Source organism: Lacerta agilis, chromosome 10 (genome assembly GCF_009819535.1).
Source record: "Lacerta agilis isolate rLacAgi1 chromosome 10, rLacAgi1.pri, whole genome shotgun sequence".
NCBI lineage: Eukaryota > Metazoa > Chordata > Lepidosauria > Squamata > Lacertidae > Lacerta > Lacerta agilis.
The window spans coordinates 59,885,346-59,908,845 of NC_046321.1; positions in this window are offsets into that span (position 1 = coordinate 59,885,346).

Here is a 23,500-nt window from a genome sequence, read left to right on the forward strand (position 1 = left end):
GGAGTGAAGTTAAAGGGAGTTAAGGCTTATTTTTCGTTCCTCCTATGGTGGCAAGCGGCTGGTTGGCGTTCCTCCTGTGTTGCAGACCGGCTGGTTTTCGTTCCTCTGCAGATGAAGGCTGCTAAGACGTGCTGCTGCTGCATTTGGTGAGACAGTTCGGCTGCTTCATTTCGGAGCTGTTTTCAAGCTACAGAATTGATTTACAATGGTATGCTGTTTAGCTGCCAGAACAGATAGCAGAGACGCTTTTCCAGATTCCTGCTAATTGCGCTGAGTTTGGGGGAGTGAAGTTAAAGGGAGTTAAGGCTTATTTTGTTGCATGAAAAGTGGTGTTTGCTACAGTTAAAAACGCAAGCATGTCTTCTGCACAGTTTGGCCAGATGTCTCTCTCTTTTCCTCCTCTCACGCCAGAGACTTACCCTACCTGGCAAGTTAGAATGAAAGCGCTTTTACAAAGGGAAAGGCTTTTCCATACCATTGAGGATGATCCCCCACAGCAAGATGACGATGATTGGGATGCCTGGCATGAAGCTGATCAAAGAGCCAGAGGGACTATTGTTTTGGGCGTTTGTGATACCCTGTTGGTTAGTTTAGAAGATGCTGAAACGGCAAGGGCTGTTTGGGAGAAACTTCGTAATTTGCATCTTAGGCAGGGAGCAGGGAGCAGTATTCTTTTTTTCAAGAAATTGTGTAGACTGGAGTTGCAGAAAGATGGCGATTTGCCCAGCCATCTGTCCCAATTACAACGTCTTAGACAAGACCTCATCCAAAGAGACTTGACTTTTTCTGATGCTGTTTTTTCTATGCTAATGATTAATAGCCTGGATGAGTCATATGATGCTATTGCTTCTCAGTTATCAGCATTGCCTAATGATCGTTTAACACCGGATCATGTATCTAGTGTGCTCTTAAATGAGTTTGACCGCAGACAGACTGTTAAAGAAAGCCGGGGCAAAGCTGCTGAAAATGTTTCTAAGCCTTCAGCAGGAGAAAGTGAAACTACTGCAAAGGCACTGAAGTCAGTACGTTGCTATGGCTGCGGAGAGCTAGGTCATTATCGGAGTAATTGCAAGAAAGCTTCAAAGAAGAAGGGCAACTTCAAAGGTGGTGGAGGACGACGCAGACCTCAAGGGCCAGCTGCACAAAAGGCTTTGATCTCTCGTTGTACTGATAAGGACGCATACTCTGTTTTTATTGTAGATTCTGGGGCCACGCGGCATGTATCCAACGACAGGAGTATCTTCATTAATTTGGAGACAAAAGCAGGCCGAATTCAACAGGCCGATGGGTCAGAGATAAAGTCTCCTGGCCAAGGAACGATTTCTCTGCAGAATCTTAATGCAACAGTTAAGAATGTTATGTATGCACCTCATTTGCAGGACAATTTGCTGAGTGTTTCTCAACTTACTTCTCAAGGTCTCAAGCTGGTGTTCACAAAGTCCCGATGTGACATTATTAGAGACAACAAACTCATTCTTTATGCCAAATGTGTTAATGGTTTATATGTATTGCCTTTTGTTACAGGTGCAACAGCTGGTACAGCTAAGAAAACTAAACAGGCTCACTGCAACATATCAATTGATAAGAATGAGAAGTTGCATAACCATTGTATTCATGATTATCATCGCTTGTTTGGCCATCTTCATTTTCAGGCTTTAACAAAAATGCAAGATTTGGTTGATGGTATGAAGGTTAAGAAGTGTCCTTACCACATGAAATGTATCTCTTGTGCAGAGAACAAAATCAAACAGGCTTCCAAAGGTGCAGAATCAGGAAGGGAGGTTACAAAACCTTATGAAGTAATTCATGCTGATTTGGTGGGACCTCTAGCGCCCTCTAGAGGAAATTCACGGTATTTTCTAGTTCTGATTGATTCATTTTCCAGATATGTCTGGGTTTATGTGTTGCAAAAGAAATCAGAGGCTTTTCAGAGATTTAAGCAATTCTGTGCATGGCTTAAGAATGTGCACAATGAACATGTACGCTGTTTTTTTACTGACCGTGGTGGTGAGTTTTGTTCAGAAGAATTTGAAAGTTTCCTCTCTGAACAGGGAATTGAACACTTGACCGCCACACCCAGGTCACCATGGCAAAATGGCCTGTGTGAGAGAATGAACCAAACGTTGCAACAAGGGATAAGAACTCTGTTGCATGATTCAGGCCTCTCTAACCTTTTTTGGGGGGAAGCTCTGTCTTGCTTCACTTATGTCTATAACAGGAGATTTCACTCAAGTATTAAGAGTACTCCGTATGAGATGCTGTTTCAGAAGAAACCATTTGTAAAACATTTGAAAATTTTTGGTTCAGAAGTCTGGGTACACACTGTGAAAAATGACAAATTGAGTAAGTGTGGTCAACATGGTATCTTTCTAGGATATGAGAAAGGTTCTTATCGTGTTCTGATGACAGACACAAAAGCAATAAGGTTGACCAGGAGCATAGACTGCAATCCCAAATGGGATACAGTTGGTATTTTCCAATGTTACCCACTGTCTGATGATGGAAATGTAAAACCAAAACCAGAAAAGAAAGAGGTTAAGTCTGATGATGCTGATTCTAGTGATGGTGGAGAGTCTGATCCAGATACAGACCTTCACAGTGCCCAAGCCTCAGTTAAAGATGAGCCAGAGGCTGGTGCAGATGAACAACCTTTGTTCACAATAGATCCTCATTCTCCTAAAGAGGAAGTGGATCCAGATGATCAGGAGACTGTAAGAAGATCCGAAAGAACCACCAAGGGAAAACCACCAAAGCGTTTTTCCATTGAGTTTGCCAAAACTGCTGTTACTGCCAGTAATTCAGATTCTGTGTTTGAACCAACCAATTACAAAGAGGTTCAAAACATGTCAGCCAAAGACGCAGAACCTTGGCTTAATGCTATGAAATCTGAATTGAATTCCCTCAAGCAGAATGAAACGTGGGAATTGGTTCCACAAGAACCAGGTATGAAATTGGTAGATAGCAGGTGGATTTTCAAAGCCAAAACTGACAAACATGGTAAAGTGGTCAGACACAAAGCTAGATTAGTAGCTCGTGGTTTTTCTCAAATTCCTGATCAAGACTACCACGAGACATATTCACCAACAGTTAGGTTTGAAAGTGTCAGACTGTTGATGAAACTTGCTGCTGAGGAAGGCATGACAATTTCACACCACGATGTGAATACCGCATTTTTATACGGTGTTCTAGATGAAAACATTTATATGCAACCACCAGATGGTGTACAAGTAAAGCAAGGAATGGTGTGCAAGTTAAAAAAGTCTTTGTACGGCCTCAAACAAAGTTCTCGCTGTTGGTATACCAAACTTACTGAAATACTGTTTTCCTTAGGTTTTGAACAAGGAAAGGCCGATTCCTGTGTTTTTGTAAAGGAGCACAAGCAACAGAAGTTGTATTGCATCTTTTACGTTGACGATCTCTTATTCTTTTGGAAAAATGTAAATATTTACAAAGACACACTCACGAAGTTGCAGAAACATTTTGATATGAAAGATCTGGGAGATGTGACTAATTACTTGTCATTAGAAGTTGAAAGGAATGACAAAGGTGATGTTCTGTTACACCAGACATGCAAAATTAATGATTTGGTCCAGAAATTGAGACTCACTGAGTCAAATGCAGTGGACACTCCCATGGTCACAGGGTACCAACATGACACAACTGCTACAATGTTTCCTGATGTCACATTGTTTCGGAGCATATTGGGCAAGCTAAGTTTCATAGCTAGATGTACCAGGCCTGATATTGCCATTAGTGTAAATCTGCTCAGCAGATATTCAAACAATCCCACAGTGCAAGACTTTAAAGCGCTCAAACGCATTGTGAACTACCTTAAAGGTACTATGCACTATCGCTTGCGTCTTTCTAGCCAGAAGTCAGGTGGTCTAGAAATTTACACGGATGCCAGTTTTGGAAGTGACGCAGTTGATGGAAAAAGCACTTCAGGTATCTGTTATATGTACAACCAATGTGTTTTTGATTGGGCATGTAAAAAGCAAGCGACTGTAAGTTTGAGTTCATGCGAAGCAGAGCTCAATGCATTAACTCACTCACTTATGGACATTGAGTGGTTACTGCAGCTATGCCAAGACATTAGACTGAAAGTTACTTGTCCAGTTAATGTATACCAGGACAGTAAATCTTGCATAGCACTGATACATTCTGAAGGTTGCAAGCAAAGAACAAAGCATTTGCAGATAAAATTACAACGCGCCAGAGAATGTATTCAGAAAAATGTTGTGAAGGTTTCATATGTACCAGGGAAGGAAATTCCTGCTGATGTGTTGACTAAAGCTGTGAACAAGGAACAACTTGGTATATATGTTAAACAGTTACAGTTATGTTAGATTCTCCCAAACCTCGGGATGAAATGGGGGAGTATGTTAGTATTTCACCCCCTCCCTTTGTGAGAATCGTGTGACTTATGGTCTGAGAGAAGGGGGAGGGAACTGAGTCTTTGATCTCTTAATTAACTTCTCTGTGCCAGACTGAATGTGACCTTCACTGTGTGTGTTAGACAGAGTTCGTTCTGTAGATAAGATGTGTGGAAGAAAACCTTAGCCACACAAGCTGTATAGTTATGTATATATATTGTAGCTTGTAGAAAAATAAAGAACTGTTTCAAGTTAAAATAGCCAGCGCTTTATTCGACCTCTGAGGAAGTGAGGGTGCTCATGACAGACAGTCTTGAGTCCAGATATTTATGATTGAGCTGTAGGTGTTCCAGTCTTATCGCCTGGCCCAGTCGGGGCACGAAGTGGGGCACAAGACCTGGATAGATCCTGGCTTAAATCAACATGTCCCTCAGACCTTGTGGTCAGACTATATATTTTTTTTTTGGGGGGGGGAGAACGAATTCCTATGCCCCACAAATAACCCAGAGATGCATTTTAAATAAAAGGACACATTCTACTCATGTAAAAAGACAGTGATTCCAGGACCATCTGCGGGCCAGATTTAGAAGGCGATCGAACCGGATCTGGCCCCCAGGCCTTAGTTTGCCTACACATGGTTCAGAGGCTGCAGAGAGAAGAAGCTGGGAAATATTGGAAGAGGAACAGCAGGAAGAAGCACTGGGGAGAGACAGCTGATGGACTCAGTGTCCTTGGAAAGTATTCCTGACCCCCCCCCCTTCCCAGGACCAGACGGGCATAGAGGGTATTAGAGCAAAGCACTCAGAGGCAGAAAGCTCAGATTAGCCAACTCAGGGGTGACACGTAGAATAGGAGAGAGGTAGGTGGGTGGGGACTTTACTTGGAGCAACATTATTATTTAGGGAAGACTGCATTCCTTTCGCGCGCTCTCTCTGTGAATATTAATAAATTATGTGGTAAGAACTTTTATTGTTTCTGTGTTTCTTGGCTGCTACCGTGGGAGGGATAAGATTCCCTGGAGAGTGGCTATACCCTGCTAAACACAGTGTGACTTACTTCCAGATAAACATGCCTAACATTGTGTTCTAAGGCCACAGCCAAGGACATGGAGAGGGGCATATGTAAACATGATGGGTACATTTTAAATCACAGATTAAGATGCAAGAGGGACATAACAAACTTGTGAGTGGATACATGGGAAAGTGACACAAACTGTAGTTTGAACTATTTGTCCATCCCTAGGAGCAAGTTTGACGTTGTATGGAGGGATGATGGAGAAATTATTATTATTATTATTATTATTATTATTATTATTATTATTATTTTATTATTATTATTATTATTATTTTATTTGTACCCCGCCCTCCCCGGCTGGAGCTGGGCTCAGAGCAACTAACATCATATAAATAATACAATATGCATAAAAAACAAGAAATGTGGTTGATTAAAATGCATCCCAAAGTTAATTCAAATAAATTAAAATTAAAGTTAAACTGGACCAAAAAAAAAAAAAATCCTCAGATTAAAATTGAAAGAGGTTAATACTCACCAGGACCAATGAAATTAGTTTTGGTTCATCATTTTAATGCAACTCTCCCCAATTTTTATTCCCTGGAACAATATGAAAACCAAAACACCAACAATCTTCCAAATTCACACTTCTCAGAATTCTGTGATACAGTTCTCCAAACCCAAAACATGCATAAAACACATAGCTTTGTGAATCATAACTCACAAAATGCATATATGAAAGAAAACTGACTTATTTGCCATTGTTTCTGCCATCTTGGATGATATGGTTCTTTGCATATTTTGACCCAAATATTATGTTTCCTTATAAGTTCCCTATAAAGTGAGTTCAAAAAGACCATCTCCATTTCTTTCACATTCCCCAAAACCTTGTGACTGAGAAAAGAGCTATGATTCAAACATAACTTTTTTTTTGCTTAGTCATTCAAAGATAATGCAAATAAAAAATTAATAAAAGCAGAATCTGATTATATTAAAATGATCTCGCAGTACGAGCTTGATATTATTTCTAAGAAAAGGAGGAATTAACTGTTCTTTATATAGAAGAACATCCAGTTCTGGGTGATAGTTTCAGCATATTTGAAAGTACTTGGCAAGCGGAGTTTGCCTTTATTTAGCAGGCAAATGGTAATTAACTGCCTAAAAGGAATCCATGAGTTAAATGCCACAATTTGCATTGGTGTGAATAACAGTGCAAGGTGTAATACAGTGGTCCCCAAACTAAGGCCCACAGGCCGGATAAGGCCCAAGAGACTTGCTAACACCGCCCGCTCTTACCAGCGCTGTACGACTGCCCACTTCCGGGTCGGAGGAGCACCGGAAACAGCTTGTGCACATGCACAAGCATTATTTTGCATTATTTTCGGTGCACAACTGGGTCAGAGGAGGCCCGTGCACATGTACACAAGCTATTTCTGGTGTTCCTCCGAACCGGAGGTGCGCCGGAAATAGCGTGTGCACACGCGTATGGGCGCATGCTCCCCCACCCTACAGCCCACAGCGCGATCGGCGCTGGAGACACCAGCCCGAGGCGTGGTAAGTTTGCTGACCCCTGGTGTAATATAGCACAGAGCGCTAGTGTCAATTGCTCTAAATGAAACATGCCTCTGATGAAATGTGTCCATTAGATCTTCAAGCTTTCATTACATTCCACTGATTCGGTAAAAGGAGGTGCCCAAGCCACCCCACCAGTAGGGCTGGCCCATATCCCGCGGGGTGTCAGGAGTGTGTGCAGGAACCGGGCCCTGTGATTGGTACGGCCTCGCAGGACTGGGGCCTTCCTGAGTTTGGCCTGGGTGGGCAAGGCGTGGCCGCACAGGTGAGGCTTGACAGAAGACTCGTAGCATCTGGTGACAAGGGCTGGGAGGGGTATAAGACCAGCATTTCCCTCTGGCTCTTTGCCACAGCAACATGCTACCCACCTAGCTGTGCTTTGGCTTCCTGGCTACTGGACCTTTGGCTTCCTGACTCCTGGTTTCCTGACCCTTGGACTCTTGGCTTCCTGGCTCTTGCTTTCCTGATTTGTGGACTCTTGGCTTCCCGACCCCTGGACTGCTGACCCTGGACTGCTGATTCCCGATTCCCGATTCCCGACCTCTACCCTGGTCCTGACGTACCAAGACGGGACTCTGACTGCCTGTAACCCGGACTGTGACAGGGGGCTTGGGAAGGAAGCTGCACGTCCGCCAGCCATATAGTTGGTGGGGCGCAGCTACCATCATAGGCCTCTGCGGGGATCGCTCTCCTCCCGCGGAGGCTTGGGAGGCAAGCTGCATGCCTGCCAGCCATATGGTTGACGGGGCGCAGCTGGCAGGCATGCAGGAGGGAAAGGGGAGCCTGCCAGCAAAGCCGTGCAGTTCCCCACTCACTGGGGCGCCCCTGAGAGGCTGGCACCCTAGCGCAACATGCCAGTAAACCCAATGGGAAAGACGGCTCTGATCATGCACATGCAACATCACCACCCAGGGGGTAGTGGCATGGGGGGGGGGAGGAGTGCAGCTGGGGCAATTGCCCCGGGGAACATTTTGGGCAGGAGGTGCACTGCTCACACCAGCCATGCACAGCTTTATGATGAGACCCCAGCTGCGCAAAGCTGCTTGGCGAGGGCACCCTTTGATTCTGGGATTGATGGGCAATACATAGCTGATGTGCCCATCTCATTCCACCCTCCTGGCCAGGCCCAGAGGGCTCCTTTGCCCTATGCTCCCTGGAGCCCACCCATGCTCTGCTGCTGCCACCACCCACCAGGCTGGTGGTTCAGGGGTCTGTAGCCTAAACCAGCATACCACATGAAGACATATCTGCAACCAGCAATTTTTTCATTTGTGTGCAGCTGTATAGGTCCCGGGTAGGCAAACTAAGGCCTGGGGGCCAGATTCAGCCCAATCGCCTTCTAAATCCGGCCCACGGATGGTCCGGGAATCAGTGTGTTTTTACATGAGTAGAATGTGTGCTTTTATTTAAAATGCATCTCTGGGTTATTTGTGGGGCATAGGAATTCATTCATCCCCCCCCAAAAAAAAAATAGTCCGGCCCCCCACAAGATCTGAGGGACAGTGGACAGGCCCTCTGCTAAAAAGGTTTTCTGACCCCTGGCAGATAAATAGATGATAGATGGGTAGATTAGATAGATAGATAGATAGATAGATAGATAGATAGATAGATGATAGATATATAGAGAGATGGATAACTTCTTTAAAAACACCAGAAGCATAGGAATGCCATGAATAATTATGATTTTGGAATGACTTCCCTGCAGGGTCTGTTTGACCCCTCATTGCCAACTTTTAAGTGGGCTTTGAAACCATTGTTATCTTACTGAGCATTTATAAGCTGGAGCTTCTGACTGCTTATTTGTACAGCTTCTGTTGCTTTTGTTGTTAATGGATTGAATCCAGACATGCAGTGAGCAGAATTTTGCTTGCATGACAGAGGAAGGCAAGCACACACACACACACACACACACACACACACACACACACGCCTCTGCCAAGACATTCCCTGTAAAGCTGGTCCATGGGGTTTATTTAATGTATGTGTTTATTTGCACTATTGCCGTACCCTCTGATTCAGCATGAGAGGTGTTTCTGGGGGGCTGCAATGGGAAGGGGGAATTGGTGGAAAATCAACTACCTTCAATGGGCACCTCTGCTGGATCAGAATCCCTTCCGCGATTGGAAATAGACCTTCTGTTCACAGGACACATCTGTATCCAACCCAGGGCATTTCAAATCAATCTCTTATATTGTGTTTATTTTAAATTACTGTAAGCTGCCTTGAGCTGGAATTTGCTTAGAAATGTGGGGTATACATTTTGGTATGTAAAAATAAAAGCAGAAATAAATCTATTGTTCGTTTCTTTTCTTCTCCTATTTGCTGCCAGAGCAAAAACTGCACACCTTCACTGTTGTGGATAAGTATCCTGAATAGTCAAGGAGGTTTCCCAATCTTAGCATCAGCTGTATGAGAAAAGGAACCAAACATTGAACTACCGTGTCACGCATTGAGTAGCAGTGATCCAGATCTGCATAGTTTCTGCTGCTGTCTGTTCTGGGGCTGTTATGGTGTTGTTCTCCTCTCACAATAGTAGAACTTGGGGACATTTAGTGTTGGAACATTCAGTTTAGACAAGAGAATGTATTTATTCACATAGCATGTAGTTTAACTGTGGGATTTGCTCCCAAAACATGCAGTGAAGTTCTCCAACTTGGATGGTGGGTTTAGGCAAATTAAGGGTAAGGCTCTTGGGGTGCCACTGTCAGGGACTGGATTGAAGAGGAATGGTGGAGGCCTCCCTCCCCTCCTCCTGAACCTTCCCAAGAGGCACAGTGTGGATTTACAATGGTGGTTTGCATAAGGTCATGACTCTGAGACAGGAGGATCAAGCTGGGAGATAATGTGTAATGGTTGGGTCTCTTCCATAGAAGCAAGACAACTCTGGCAGTAATTAACTCAGGTTTATTGCTCAAAACACACAAATCACTCTGGAGCTCAGTCACTCAGCGTCTGCTTCCAAATCAGCTGTTGCCGAGTCTGAATTCCGCCCCTTCCTCTTCCCACATTTAAAGCCCAACTTTCGCTTCCTTTCCTGTTTCACACCTCTCATTAATTCTTGCGTGCCTACGCATCGTGGGATGGGCTATTTCCGGTGACCATCCCTCTGAGTCCGAGCTTAAACTGTCAGTCTGTGTCTTCTCCCTTGAACTCCCCCCTTCCTTCTCCTTGTTCTCAGAGCTCAGGATTCTACAGCAACTAGGCTGCTCCTCCCTCGTTCCGCATTCCTGCCTAATTACCTCCTCCTGTTTCTCCATGCTCTCCCCCCCCCTCTGTCAGCAATGGGACACAGCTGACATAATGGGAGGAGAGGAGGGGGGAGCAGAAAGAACCAGAACAGCTGGTTGACACATTATCATTAGAAAGCATTTCAGACCCCCCTTTCTCCAAGGACCAGGAGGGCAGTGAAAGTAGGAGAGCAGAAATTGAATAGACAAAGGGCCTCATGCAGCCACCGTATAAGGGGTGGAGCTGCTGGTGACTGAGAGTAAAAAGGGGGAGGAGATTACTTGGAGCAACGTCGTCATCCTAGAGAGAACATCCTGTCTCTCTCTCTGTGAATATTGAATAAAAGACCTTGGTAAGAGCTTCTTGTATTTCCATTACTGGCAGCCTGCCATGAGGGAGGGGGGTCAGATTCCCTGAAGCCTGTCAGCTACTAACCATTATGGCTGTGTAATATCTCCAGGATCATGCCCCTGAATACCACCTTGCCTCTGAACACCAGTCACTGGTGTTCAACAATGAGGCTTTTCATAGGTATCTGCTTGGCCAATGTTGGGAAAAAAGGATGCTGAACCAGATGCATCTGTGTTCTGACCCAAGGGGACGCTTCTTATGTTCTTACGTAAGATGTACAACTGCAAATAATAATAGACATGTACTGCACGGTAAAGATTGGGACCTGAAGGAGCATCTCCATCATGGGCATAGCCGGGGAGGGGCAGGCGGCAGCCCTAAATAAATACAAATCAATAATAATTATAGTTATAACTATAATTATAATTTGGGGTGCAGGTGGCACTGTGGGTCAAACCACAGAGCCTAGGGCTTGCTGATCAGAAGGTTGGCGGTTCGAGTCCCCACAACGGGGTGAGCTCCCATTGCTCGGTCCCAGCTCCTGCCCACCTAGGAGTTCGAAAGCACGTCAAAGTGCAAGTAGATAAATGGGTACCGCTCCGGTGGGAAGGTAAGTGACGTTTCCGTGGCTGCTCTGGTTCGCCAGAAGTGGCTTTGTCATGCTGGCCACATGACCCGGAAGCTGTACGCTGGCTCCCTGGCCAGTAATGCGAGATGAGCGCTGCAACCCCAGAGTCGGACACAACTGGACCTAATGTTCAGGGGTCCCTTTACCTTTACCTTATAATTATAATTTATTATTCATACCCTGCCCATCTGGCTGGGTTTCCCAAGCCACTCTGGGCGGCTCCCAACCAAATATTAAAAACACAATACAATTCAATATAAATCTGAGGTTCTGTCCCCCCTAACAAAAGCAACCCCCCCCCCAACAAAAATCCTGGCTATGCCCATGGTTTCCACCGCTATCGTTCAGCCCAGACACTGAGATCCACCGCTATCGTTCAGCCGACACTGACATCAAGGGTCTTCACTGCAAGAAGTGAAGCTACAGGAACCAGGCAGAGGGCCTTCTCAGTAGTGGCACCCTCCCAGTGGAATGCACTCCCATCAGGTGTCAAGGAGATAAAGAACTATACAACTTTTTGAAGACATCGGAAAGCAGCCTTGTATAGGGAAGCTTTTTAATGTGTGATGTTTTATTATGTGTGATGTTTTATTTATATATATAAACATATATAATATGTTTTATTTATATATATTATTTATGTATATTGTTTTATTTATATATATATTTAATGTGTGATGTTTTATTTATATATGTTGGAAGATGCCCAGAGTGGGTGGAGCAGCCCAGTCAGATGGGCAGGGTACAAATATTAAAATTATTATCATCACCATTCTTGTAATTACTTTATGGGAACGCTGTTTCTCATGTTACTGGCATGCACTTACTGCTCCCCCAAGAAATAAGAGGTTTCATGGGCAGCACTTAGCCTGACTTAGTTTCCTTTGGAAGGAGAGAACAATGGAGACTTGTGACAATGACATTTGGTAATACAGGTGCAACAACTCCACCGTTTGGCAGAAGATCACCATAGAGGCTAATCAGCAGTTCAATATGCTTTTGGTGCCCTCACCTCACTGTCTCCTATTCTCATTCCTAAACAACAGTTTGTCCCACTATTCCCAGGCTTGCTTCTGTTGTTCACTTAGTATATCACTTGCAACATCCTTAGCTGAGGGTGGTATCTTAGCTCCAGTTGAAATCATCCATTGAGAAGACGAAAGGAAGATCTGGCTCTTCCCTTAGAAAACACCCACTAGCCTTTTTGGATCATTAGCCGGCCTGCTAAACGCAAGGTATGACCAATCCAAGTGATATCCCAGACATGCATTGCAGATACAGGTAAAGGAAGAAATAAACTTCAACAAGATGAAAAGGGCAGGTTTTACAAATCCTTATGCTCCACTTACAAGTCTTCCTTTGGACAGTCAGTAGGTACGTACGTAGGCAGGAATGGAGGAAAGAAAGATTGCAATAGCATTTTGTAATGATGTGCCTTGTCACATAGAAACATGAGTCAAAGACACATGTCTGCATCTGAAAGGACTTGAACAGTACTTATGTAGTAAGATGACATACAGGTGCCTGTCAGTTGGGAGGATTTATTGAATTTTTAAGTGTCATGTGAAAACGAATGTATTGAACTTTCTATTTTGGTATCTTCTTCTCTCAAGGTCAATCCCATTTTAGTTTAGTCAGGCGCTGAAAGAGCTGGAAGTGTCTTTCACTTGTCAGCACACAGCTGATATTCATAATCCAAACAATTCTTTCCCTGTCAAAAGAATAAAAGAAACAAATCACCCCTGATTCCATGATATCAAGAGAGACGCATAACTCAGCACCAGAAAAGGAAATGCCCTCTGTAAAATGTAAAACTGTATTTGGATTTTTTTTTTATCTGCCATATAATGAAATAAACATGTTTCTTTCTGGAAAAACCAACTTCCTAAGAACCAACTTCAGGACCACAGCATGAGAGAAAATGATTTAATTCACCTACATTTGTCCAAATCTTATTAATTATCACTGCCCCCTGAAGCTGATATAATTTGCATTTTTTTGAAACCTGGGCATTACATGCAAATATATATTTAATGTCATGTCTGGTATTGTCCTCAAGTGGTTGTGAATGGAGACCAGTTCATATATAAGTTCTATATATAAAGTCCCCAGCGAGCTTAGGGGAAGGAAGATTGCTCAGTGGTAGGATACCTGTTTTGGAAGCAGGAGATCTCTGGTTAAATCACCGGTGTTTCCAGGTGTCTTCACTTCTCTAAGTGAAATTCTGGAGCATCTGGACCAGGGGTGGGAAATCTGTTTGAGGAAATGGCTTAGCTCTATGGAAGAGTACATAGTTTGCATGCCAAGTTTCCAGGGTCAATCCCTGGTGTCTCTAGGTAGGGCTGGGAATGGGCCCTGCCTGAAACCCTGGAAAGCTGGTAGCAGTCAGTGTTGGCGATGGGCCAATGGTATCAGGTGAATATGCGAATGTCTGTTTGCTGGAACTCATAATCCATCTACTCTCAGCAACTGGAAACATCATAACCAGACACTGGAAAGACCTGTCAGGAGTCAACATGGACCAATGGTACCAAGTAGTATGGGAAACAGCCCTACTAGAAAAATTAACCAGCAACCTAAAACTAGCACGGGGGCAAACAGAAGAAGACACCTTCACCCCCGTATGGTCCCCCTTCATCGCACACACAGCCCAACAAGACAATGACAAAAATCTACCGACAGCATACAAATCAGTATGGCTAACCTGATCCAAAACACCCTCCCACCCCACTCACACAGGAAACCAAAGACCACCACAGCCAACCACAAATGAACAATCAAACCCTACGCCAATTGCGACCTCTCATCGCCAAAGAAACACAAGCAAACAACAGAGAACCAACACAAGCGGCGCTGATACCAAATCCTACATATATTAAGGAAAATAGAAACATCATCTCCCCACACCACCACCCCCTCCCACCCATCCCACCCACTCCCTTCCCCCCCTCTCTCCCTAATGTCTCAACAACTAAAATTGATCTGTAAAAATGTTTTATGGAAAAATACGAGAGGCATTACACACACTTTGTAAACCAAGAAAATCTTTAATTTTTAAAAAAATGGAGACTTAATCCTAAAGATCTATATTAGAGCTACCATTTTTGTGATCATGTTTAATGGAGACATAAAAAGCTTCTGACAGAATCTCAACAGTGTTGCAAAGTTGAGCATGCACCTGATGTTGAGATAATATGGTGCAGCCTGCCTTGTAAAATGAAAGAAATGTGAGGTGGGGTAGGGGGGAGAGTTGAGCAAAGGTTGCTCTTTAGCAGAAAATTACTTGTCTTATCAAACTAACATGATTATGAAAATGATTTCCATCTATTTGAAATTCAGTGGGGAAACATGAAACCTTGAAGAATTCTTCAGTATAGAGCTGGATAAAACTGCATTCTGCTTCTACTCTGGAAGGATGTTCTCTCTCATCGGTGGTGGATTTCTTCCTTCATTTGCCTATTGTGATTCTGAGCATTATTTTATGTTTACGTGGATTCACAAACGGCACTTTGGAGGGAAAGCCCTAAGTGCCTGGACCAAATTAAGATGTCTCCATTAAATAATAATGTAAATCCATGGATTAAGTGAGTGCCAATTGAGGGACACAAGAAAAATCCAATTAAAGACTCAATAAAGTTTCACGGCAAAGGACCGCCACCTACTTCAGGCTGGCACTCTGAGATTTTGCGTTTGTAAATCAAGCATCCACTCTTGTAAGAGTGCTGTGTTTATTAATGTGTATTTATGACTCCTTTTAGTAAGGTCAACAAAGAAGGCGGCTGAGAGCTGGCTGTAGCCGGCATCTGGCACCACTCTATCCACAAACGCACACACAGCCACACCCCCTCCCCCCAAAAAAATTGTGCAGAATTTTTGTGTGTGTTCCATGCGTTCTGTGTGTGTGTGTACCTACCCTGTGGTTGACCAGTCTTGTTGACAGCTCCTTGACACCAGGGCCGGCGCGTCCATTTAGGCGAACTAGGCAATCGCCTAGGGCACCAAAATGGAGGGAGCGCTGGCCAGGCTTGGGCGGGGGGGTGCGGGATGGTCTAGCAGCAGCTTCTCCGCTGTAGCGGAGAGGTGCTGCTTGCCCCCTACACCACCCTCAGCTCCCGCTAAAGCAGGCTTTGGTGGGGGGCGGGGGGCGGGATGGGTGTGCAGCGGCTTCTCCGCTACAGCGGAGAAACCGCTGCTTGCCTCTCCACCCCCCCACCTCCCGCTAAAGCAGGTTTTGGCAGGGGGCAGGGGGGGGCGCCAGAAGATTGGACTCGCCTAGGGTGCCAGAAGCCCTAGCACCGGTCCTGCTTGACACCCAGCTTGCCAATATGAGTTCCAGACTCTGGTTAAAGACCTCAACTGAAGAAGGGCCCACCACCTTCTGTGGACCGCTGTTAGGAAGAGTTAGGAAGTTGCTGCTAGCAGCCCCTTGCATGAAATCAGCACTGGAACCAGTAACAGGAGGACAGTCCTGCCCCAGTAATAAACACCACTACCACTAATAATAATAATAATAATAATAATAATAATAATAATAATAATAATAATATTTGTACCCTGCCCTTCCCCGCCAAACCGGGCTCAGGGCGGCTAACACCAATAAAATCACAACAAAAACATAAAACAGTTCATTAAAATACAGATTAAAATACAATTTAAAACTAAATCTAAACTTCAGCCTCATTTTTAAGTAGCCCACCAATCACCCCAAAAGAACGAAACATCAGGGTTAAACTGAAACCAACCCAAAGGCTAGGTGGAACAGCTCCGTCTTGCAGGCCCTGCGGAAAGATGCCAGATCCCGCAGGGCCCTAGTCTCTTGTGCCAGACTGTTCCACCAAGTCGGGGCCAGTACTGAGAAGGCCCTGGCCCTAGTTGAAGCCAACCTAGCATCCTTGTGGCTCGGGACCTCCAACAAATTATTATTTGAGGACCAACTAGCTTACCACATTTTGGTCTTACTGCTAGCTTTCTCAATAGGTATAATTTTAAAGCCTCTTTCATGAGTGGATTTGAATCCGAAGCACAAAACTGTGCCATTTTTGCTCTTTAATGGGACTAACTTCGTCTCAGTTTTACTTGAGGGATCGCACTGTCATGAAGTCTATCCAGTTACTCGGCTTAGAGAACTTTGTGCTGGAGAATAGAGCTGTACAAAAAAAAAAAAAGCCGCGGAATGCAGTTCTGTTTTCTTTAAATAAATATTTCATGTTACTTTTAAAACTAATGTTGAGAGAGAGGGTGTGTGTGTTGGAAAACAAGCGAATTAAAATGGCCGACTTCAGCAAATCTTATGCAAATGTAGAGAAGTTGCAAGCATAATTGTCCCTGCTCCATGTTGTGAAAGGGATATTAATATTAACAAAAAATAAACTATATTCTGTAGGAGTTCTAGTGGGAACATTCTGGAGCTGATGCAACACAGTGGGTATTTGGCATGATTTTGCTGATGTTGGGAAATGATTTATTCTCAGAGTTTTTGTTCTCCGGTGCCTGTTCCATACTTCTTTTTATTTAACGCAGGCATTAACCTCTGTGTTAGAGAAATGTTCGCAGGCATCCTATAGAGGAAGCCTCTAACCTCTAGATCTAATTAAACCCAAGACGGGTCCCAATTTGGCCTGCAAGGCTGTTTTACCCAAACCGTGCCTGGCTACAACATGTGCGACCTGAAGTGTGGAGCAGGTAAGGACAGAGCAAATAAGCTTAAAGCAGGGGTCTGCAAACTTTTTCAGCCAGTCCACTGTCCCTCAGACCTTGTGGGGGGCCGGACTATATATTTTTTTGGGGGGGGTGGTGGTGAATGAATTCCTATGCCCCACAAATAACCCAGAGATGCATTCCCGGACTGTCCGCGGGCCGGATTTAGAAGGCGATTGGGCCGGATCCGGCACCCGGGCCTTAGTTTGGCTCACTGATAATGGTGGGAAGAGGAAGACACAGTGGTGAGAGAGGCGTGTGACAGAAAAGATTCTCAAGCTCATCATCAAACATCCCTCAGAGAAGGAGACACAAGGAAGAGGGAGTTTGTCCACTGTGAGAACAGGATGTTGGGCTAGATGGGACTTTGACCTAGTCCAGCAGAGCTCTTCTTCTCTTCTTCTTAAGAGCAAGCCATGAAAGTGAAAGGGGTCACATTACCTTTCATTCTAACTTTTATTTTGTTAATTGTTCCTTCCCATTGCCTATCTGACATTGTCTTCTCTTCTTTTACTGGACTCTCACTTTGTTTAATTCTAATACAAATGTTCTAGGGATTTGCAAGCCCTTGAGACCACTTCTTTTCCCTCTCTGTTGACTCCCTTATTTATCCTCTTTCTTTCTGTACCTTCCCCTAGCCAAGGCTGTTACAATATTTAACTTTGCTCTTTCCACTAGAATTGATTCTTCAGCTCTTCTTTCTGTTTGATTTTGTCATCTACCCTCATCTTGGCCTTGGATCAAACTTTCCTTGTGAGATCTTTGTTCTTGTACTAAGCTACTGAATGTCATTAGCATAAGCCCTGAGACCTCCTGGCCTTCTTTATTTATACATTTATCTCTTTCCTTTCTGCTCTTTTGTCTGCTAAGCAACCTTATTTATTTATTTTTGCAATTGATCATCTTCTATCATTTTGTTCTTGTTGATTCCTTCCTCTACCCTTCCTTCCCTCTTCCCCCCAATCCTCTCGTGATAGAATAAGGTTTGCTATCCATAGCTTTTTTTCTCTGTGGGCTTTTTCTGAGAAGATCATCGTTGTCCTTCTGTCTGTTTGCTCTTGATCCCATTGCGTTGTATCCACCTTGTCATACTAAAATTAGACCTATCTGAATCAATGGACATAGATTATGACTCAGATTCAATGCATTCCTTATCCCCCTAAATAAATTAATCCTTTAACATTTGCATCTTAAAATATTCAATCTTATATGAGTTGGTATTTTTCTTGACTACTTTAGTTTCTCTGTTGTTTGTTTGTTTGTTTGTTTTAAAAACTGTCTTGAGTTTACTTTTATTTTATTTTATTTGATTTTATTTACTAACGGTCATTCCTTTGGTTTAATGTTTCCTGAACATCAAAAACCCATGTCAGTTTCTTAGCTACATCGTTGTTGCACTTAGTTGGTAAGATCTGTTCTTCCTCCCTTATAGATTCTACCCACACTTTGGTTTCTTCTCTTATTTTCTCTCATTCAGATCATCAAGGCACAAATACAGGATGGGTGATACCTGGCTTGAGAGCAGTACATGTGAAAAGGATCCAGGAGTCTTAGTAGACCATAAACTTGACATGAGTCAACAGTGTGATGCAGTAGCTAAAAAAGCCAATGCAATTCTGGGCTGCATCAATAGGAGTATAGCATCTAGATCAAGGGAAGTAATAGTACCACTGTATTCTGCTCTGGTCAGACCTTACCTGGAATACTGTGTCCAGTTCTGGGCACCACAGTTCAAGAAGGATACTGACAAGCTGGAACGTGTCCAGAGGAGGGCAACCAAAAAGGTCAAAGGCCTGGAAACAATGCCTTATGAGGAACAACTTAGGGTGCTGGGTATGTTTAGCCTGGAGAAGAGAAGGTTAAGGGGTGATATGATAGCCATGTTCAAATATATAAAAGGATGTCATATAGAGGAGGGAGAAAGGTTGTTTTCTGCTGCTCCAGAGAAGCAGACACGGAGCAATGGATTCCAACTACAAGAAAGAAGATTCCACCTAAACATTAGGAAGAACTTCCTGACAGTAAGAGCTGTTCAGCAGTGGAATTTGCTGCCAAGGAGTGTAGTGGAGTCTCCTTCTTTGGAGGTCATTAAGCAGAGGCTTGACAGCCATCTGTCAGGAATGCTTTGATGGTGTTTCCTGCTTGGCAGGGGGTTGGACTGGATGGCCCTTGTGGTCTCTTCCAACTCTATGATTCTATGATTCTATGATCATACTGCTTTTTCTGTCTTATTCTCACCATAAGCCTCAGCTCCTGTCTTGACATCCACCTTCTTTTTTCTGCATGCAGATATGATAACACACCCCCACTTTTGATTCTTTCCCACTTTATATTCATTTTAAGATTGTTATTTACTCAAATCTTTCCATTCTCCGGCTCTTGCTTATCTTTCAACTTTGATTTCTCTATAGTCATCGTCTCTCCGTGTTCTGCTGGTTCTGTGTTGTTTGTTAAACTTTGTCCTTCTCCTTCTGTTTTACAGCTTTCTGCTGTTTCTATTTTTTCTTAATTTTGAATTCATTACCAGCTGTTGCTCAGATGATTGATCTTCCTTCATTGTTCTTTATTTTATTTTTTTAAATAAAAACATTTAAGCTAGGCTGCATCTACACAGCTGTTAAAAAACGCTCTGAAAAAAAGTTTCAAAGCTCACAATGGAAAACTTCACAGAGTTACAATTTCAGCTCTACAACACCATCTGGCGTCACAGAGTTATAACGTATATATAATATTTTATTTTTACTAATGTAGCTGAGTCCCTAGACTCTGATTAGTCTCTAGGAACTAATTAGGAAAGTAGGAATTTGTTGCTCCACTTTTTGTCTATAAAATTCTAAATAAATGGGCCTATTTTCTTATGTCTTTGTCCATGGAGTTTTCTTGGCAGTGAAATATTTTACTTTCTTGGGTTCCATGATCACTGCAGATGGTGACAGCAGTCACAAAATTAAAAGACACCTGCTTCTTGGGAGGAAAGCAATGACAAACCTAGCCAGCATCTTAAAAAGCAAGAACATCACCTTGCCAACAAAGTTCCGTATAGTTAAAGCTATGGTTTTCCCAGTAGTAATGTATGGAAGTTAGAGCTGGACCATAAAGAAGACTGATTGCTGAAGAATTGATGCTTTTGAATTATAGTGCTGGAGGAGACTCTTGAGAGTCCCATGGACTGCAAAAAGATCAAACTCATCCATCCTTAAAGAAATCAGCCCTGAGTGCTCACTGGAAGGACGGATCCTGAAGTTGATGCTCCAGTACTTTGGCCACCTCATGAGAAGAGAAGACTCCCTAGAAAAGACCCTGATGTTGGGAAAGGCGGAGGTCACAAGGAGAAGGGGACGGCAGAGGATGAGATGGTTGCACAGTGTTCTCGAAGCGACTAACATGAGTTTGGCCAAACTGCGGGAGGCAGTGAAAGATAAGCGTGCCTGGCGTGCTCTGGTCCATGGGGTCACAAAGAGTCGGACACGACTGAACGACTGAACAACAAATTTTCTTATGTATCCTGCCCATTTTGTGCTATGCTATAAGCAGCCTAAGGAATTGTCAGGAATTGTCAGCTTTGCTTGGCATTTGAGAAGCGCTGAGCACGAGGCTTGCAAAATAATTTGAACTGCTCCCAGTGCAGTGGTACCTCGGTTTTTGAACATAATCCATTCCTGGAATCCAGAAGGAGCAAATGGATTTGAATTATTTCTAACCTCAGTGGCTCTCACTGAATTACAGGGAATTGAACAGTAGATTCCATTTGCAGTTTTCCATGTTGCAGAAACTGAAGATGGCTAGAATTCAGTGAACTGCAGGCTTCTCTAAGCAAACACAGAGGCCTCTGCAGACTTGCTGCATGGGATAGTATAACTTTGGCATGCTTATGTGCTTTCTCTTTTGGTTTGGTTTTAATGCATGGCTTTAAGCATTGACAGACCTGTCAATTTTTGGTTCCATGCAAAATTCCAGAATTAATGCCAAACCGTATTATTTTTGAGAACCGTGCCCCATTGATGCATGCTGAGACACTGCTGTGCACACCTTCTGACAGTCTTCTGGTGTCAAGACCTGAAGGTTTCAGAGTTCAGATGAGAGGCATCAAATGAATTCATTATCCTTGAGAGCTGACTGTCATCGCTCATCAGTAGAGAAAGAGGCAAATATTCATGAGTACATTTCAATTGACCCGGCTTTGCGGAACCAAACGTGTTTTATTGTGGCTGTTGTTTAGAACTGAAAGATGGAAGCCCTGATTGACTTCAGTGGGCCAAGAGGCCAGTCTCCTTTTCGAATGTAGATGTTCTGAGCTGTGCTTGGCTAAATTCATAGCTACTCCACACTTCCACGTGAATCAAGCTGCAACTTTACTGATACCATGAGCACAATTGAAACAGCAAACAACACACAAATGTAGGTGATAAAAATACATAGCTGTAAAGATGAACGGATAGTAGAATCAAATGAGCCTAAAAGCAATGGTATGGCTATTATTATGGATATCACCCCTCGCAGAGCTACATTTCCTAAATTTACTTGGATTTTTTTTTAAAAAAAATGTATGTTATATGAATAGTGTTTTATGTGTACATGTAAAAACCTGAGGTATTCATGCCAGAAATGTTCTTACAAAAGGACACACGGACAAGAAACCAGGATCTAGCTTTGCTTTTTGCCCCATGTATTTCTTGCTGAGACAGTCGCAGGATTCATTCAAATTCTTGCTTATCATTCCAATGGTAACATCAAAAGGATTATTATGCATAACTTATTTCATGAAGAACAAAAGTGAGGATTTAATATTTAGGCAACCGTGTGCTTTGGAAAGCCTTGGCAAGAAGTCAAAATGCATGGTGAGGGACCATCTGCAGCAGGCCAAGAGGTTAAACCCAATGTCTGTTTCTCTGCCTCTTAGATACTGAAAGCATACATGCATTTTAACTGGAAATATCATGAAAATAATAACGCTCAGGCACGCCTACTCTTAAAGCAGCTGACAGTTTATCTGTTAGTTTAACCAACTCACTGAAATAAAATATTTTTTCCCCTGTTGCCCAATTAAAACAGTTCTTGAAAATTCCATTAAAACCATGAAGCAACCGGAATACATCTCATTAAATGATCTTTAGAGGAAGAAGCGTGTGTGTGTGAGAGAGAGAGGATAGAGAACATAAAGGGAAAGGGACCGCTGACCGTTAGGTCCAGTCGCAGACGACTCGGGGGTTGCGGCGCTCATCTAGCTCTATAGGCTAAGGGAGCTGGGGTACAGCTTCTGGGTCATGTGGCTACTATGACTAAGCTACTTCTGGCGAACCAGAGCAGCGCACGGAAACGCCATTTACCTTCCCGCTGGAGTGGTACATATTTGTCTACTTGCACTTTGACATGCTTTTGAACTGTTAGGTTGGCAGGAGCAGGGACTGAGCAACGGGAGCTCACCCTGCCGTGGGGATTCAAACCACCGACCTTCCAACTGGCAACCCCTAGGCTCTGTGGGTTAGACCACAGTGCCACCCGTGTCATAAATCTGTGTAAAACAAATTTCAGAAACCATGCATTGGTCTGCTTTTAAGCACAGCATTTGCATGAATTCCTAACCTTGCATCAAAGTTGTGGCTTTGCTGCAATGCAAACAGGGCTTTCTGCTGCACCAGTTAAGCATTCTTTTCTCTGACAAGTGAAGCAGAGCTAACCAGTTATACTCTCCTTTGTGACTGTAATCCTATAATACTCATTCAGGTGAAGAACCCACTGAACACAGTGGGACAGGGACATGCTTGTGTTTTATGCTTCTTGCTGCGGCCAGAGGTCAGTGGCTTCCCACTGGAAATCTGACTCACCTCCTTCCCGAGAGTCGTGGCTAGTGAAAGTATGGGACGTTGCACTGTCAGAACACCTGACATGCAAACAGTGAGTCCATAGACCTCTTTTATTTGACTTGGCATAAGCTTTCCTCCTATGTTAACTCGTCTGCAGAGCCCACTAAAACCCCTGCTCCACAGGTAAATATGTGGAGATGCTTTATTGAAAACTAAATTGACTCAGCTTTTTCTTCTTATGTGTGATCGTTCCATGCGGCATTGCACTCTCAGTTGTCTCCCAGTTCCCCCCTCCCCAAAACAGACAAATAAATACAATGGGGGTGAAGAAAGGGGAGATGGGGGTGTTATTCTTTCATTCTATCCTCATGTTAGCCTTTGGGTTGTGTCAGCATATTATTGCGTATTAATATTTTTTTCTATTTTTATCCTTATTGCATATTATTTTTCTATTTTTATCCTTACCGGTATTTGTTACACTCATTATTCTTACTGCATTCTGTATGTGCTTATGTCAATAACCATTCTGTATGAAAAATGACAACAACAAAAATTCTTTTTTTTAAAAAAAGCTAAGTGTTCACAGGGCTGTGCTGCCTGGTCCCCCAATTCCAGTTGCTATAGTATGTTTCTTGCATAGGTATTGCTCTTGAATCCTAGAATTGTAGTTGGAAGGGACCACAAGTGTCATCTAGTCCAACCCCCCTGCAATGCAGGAATATCTTTGCCCAATGTGGTGCTCAAACCCAAGACCCTCAGATTAAGAGTCTCATGTTCTACTGACTGAGCTATTGGGTTTGTCAAAGGGGACAGTAAGCAGCCACACTACTTTCTCC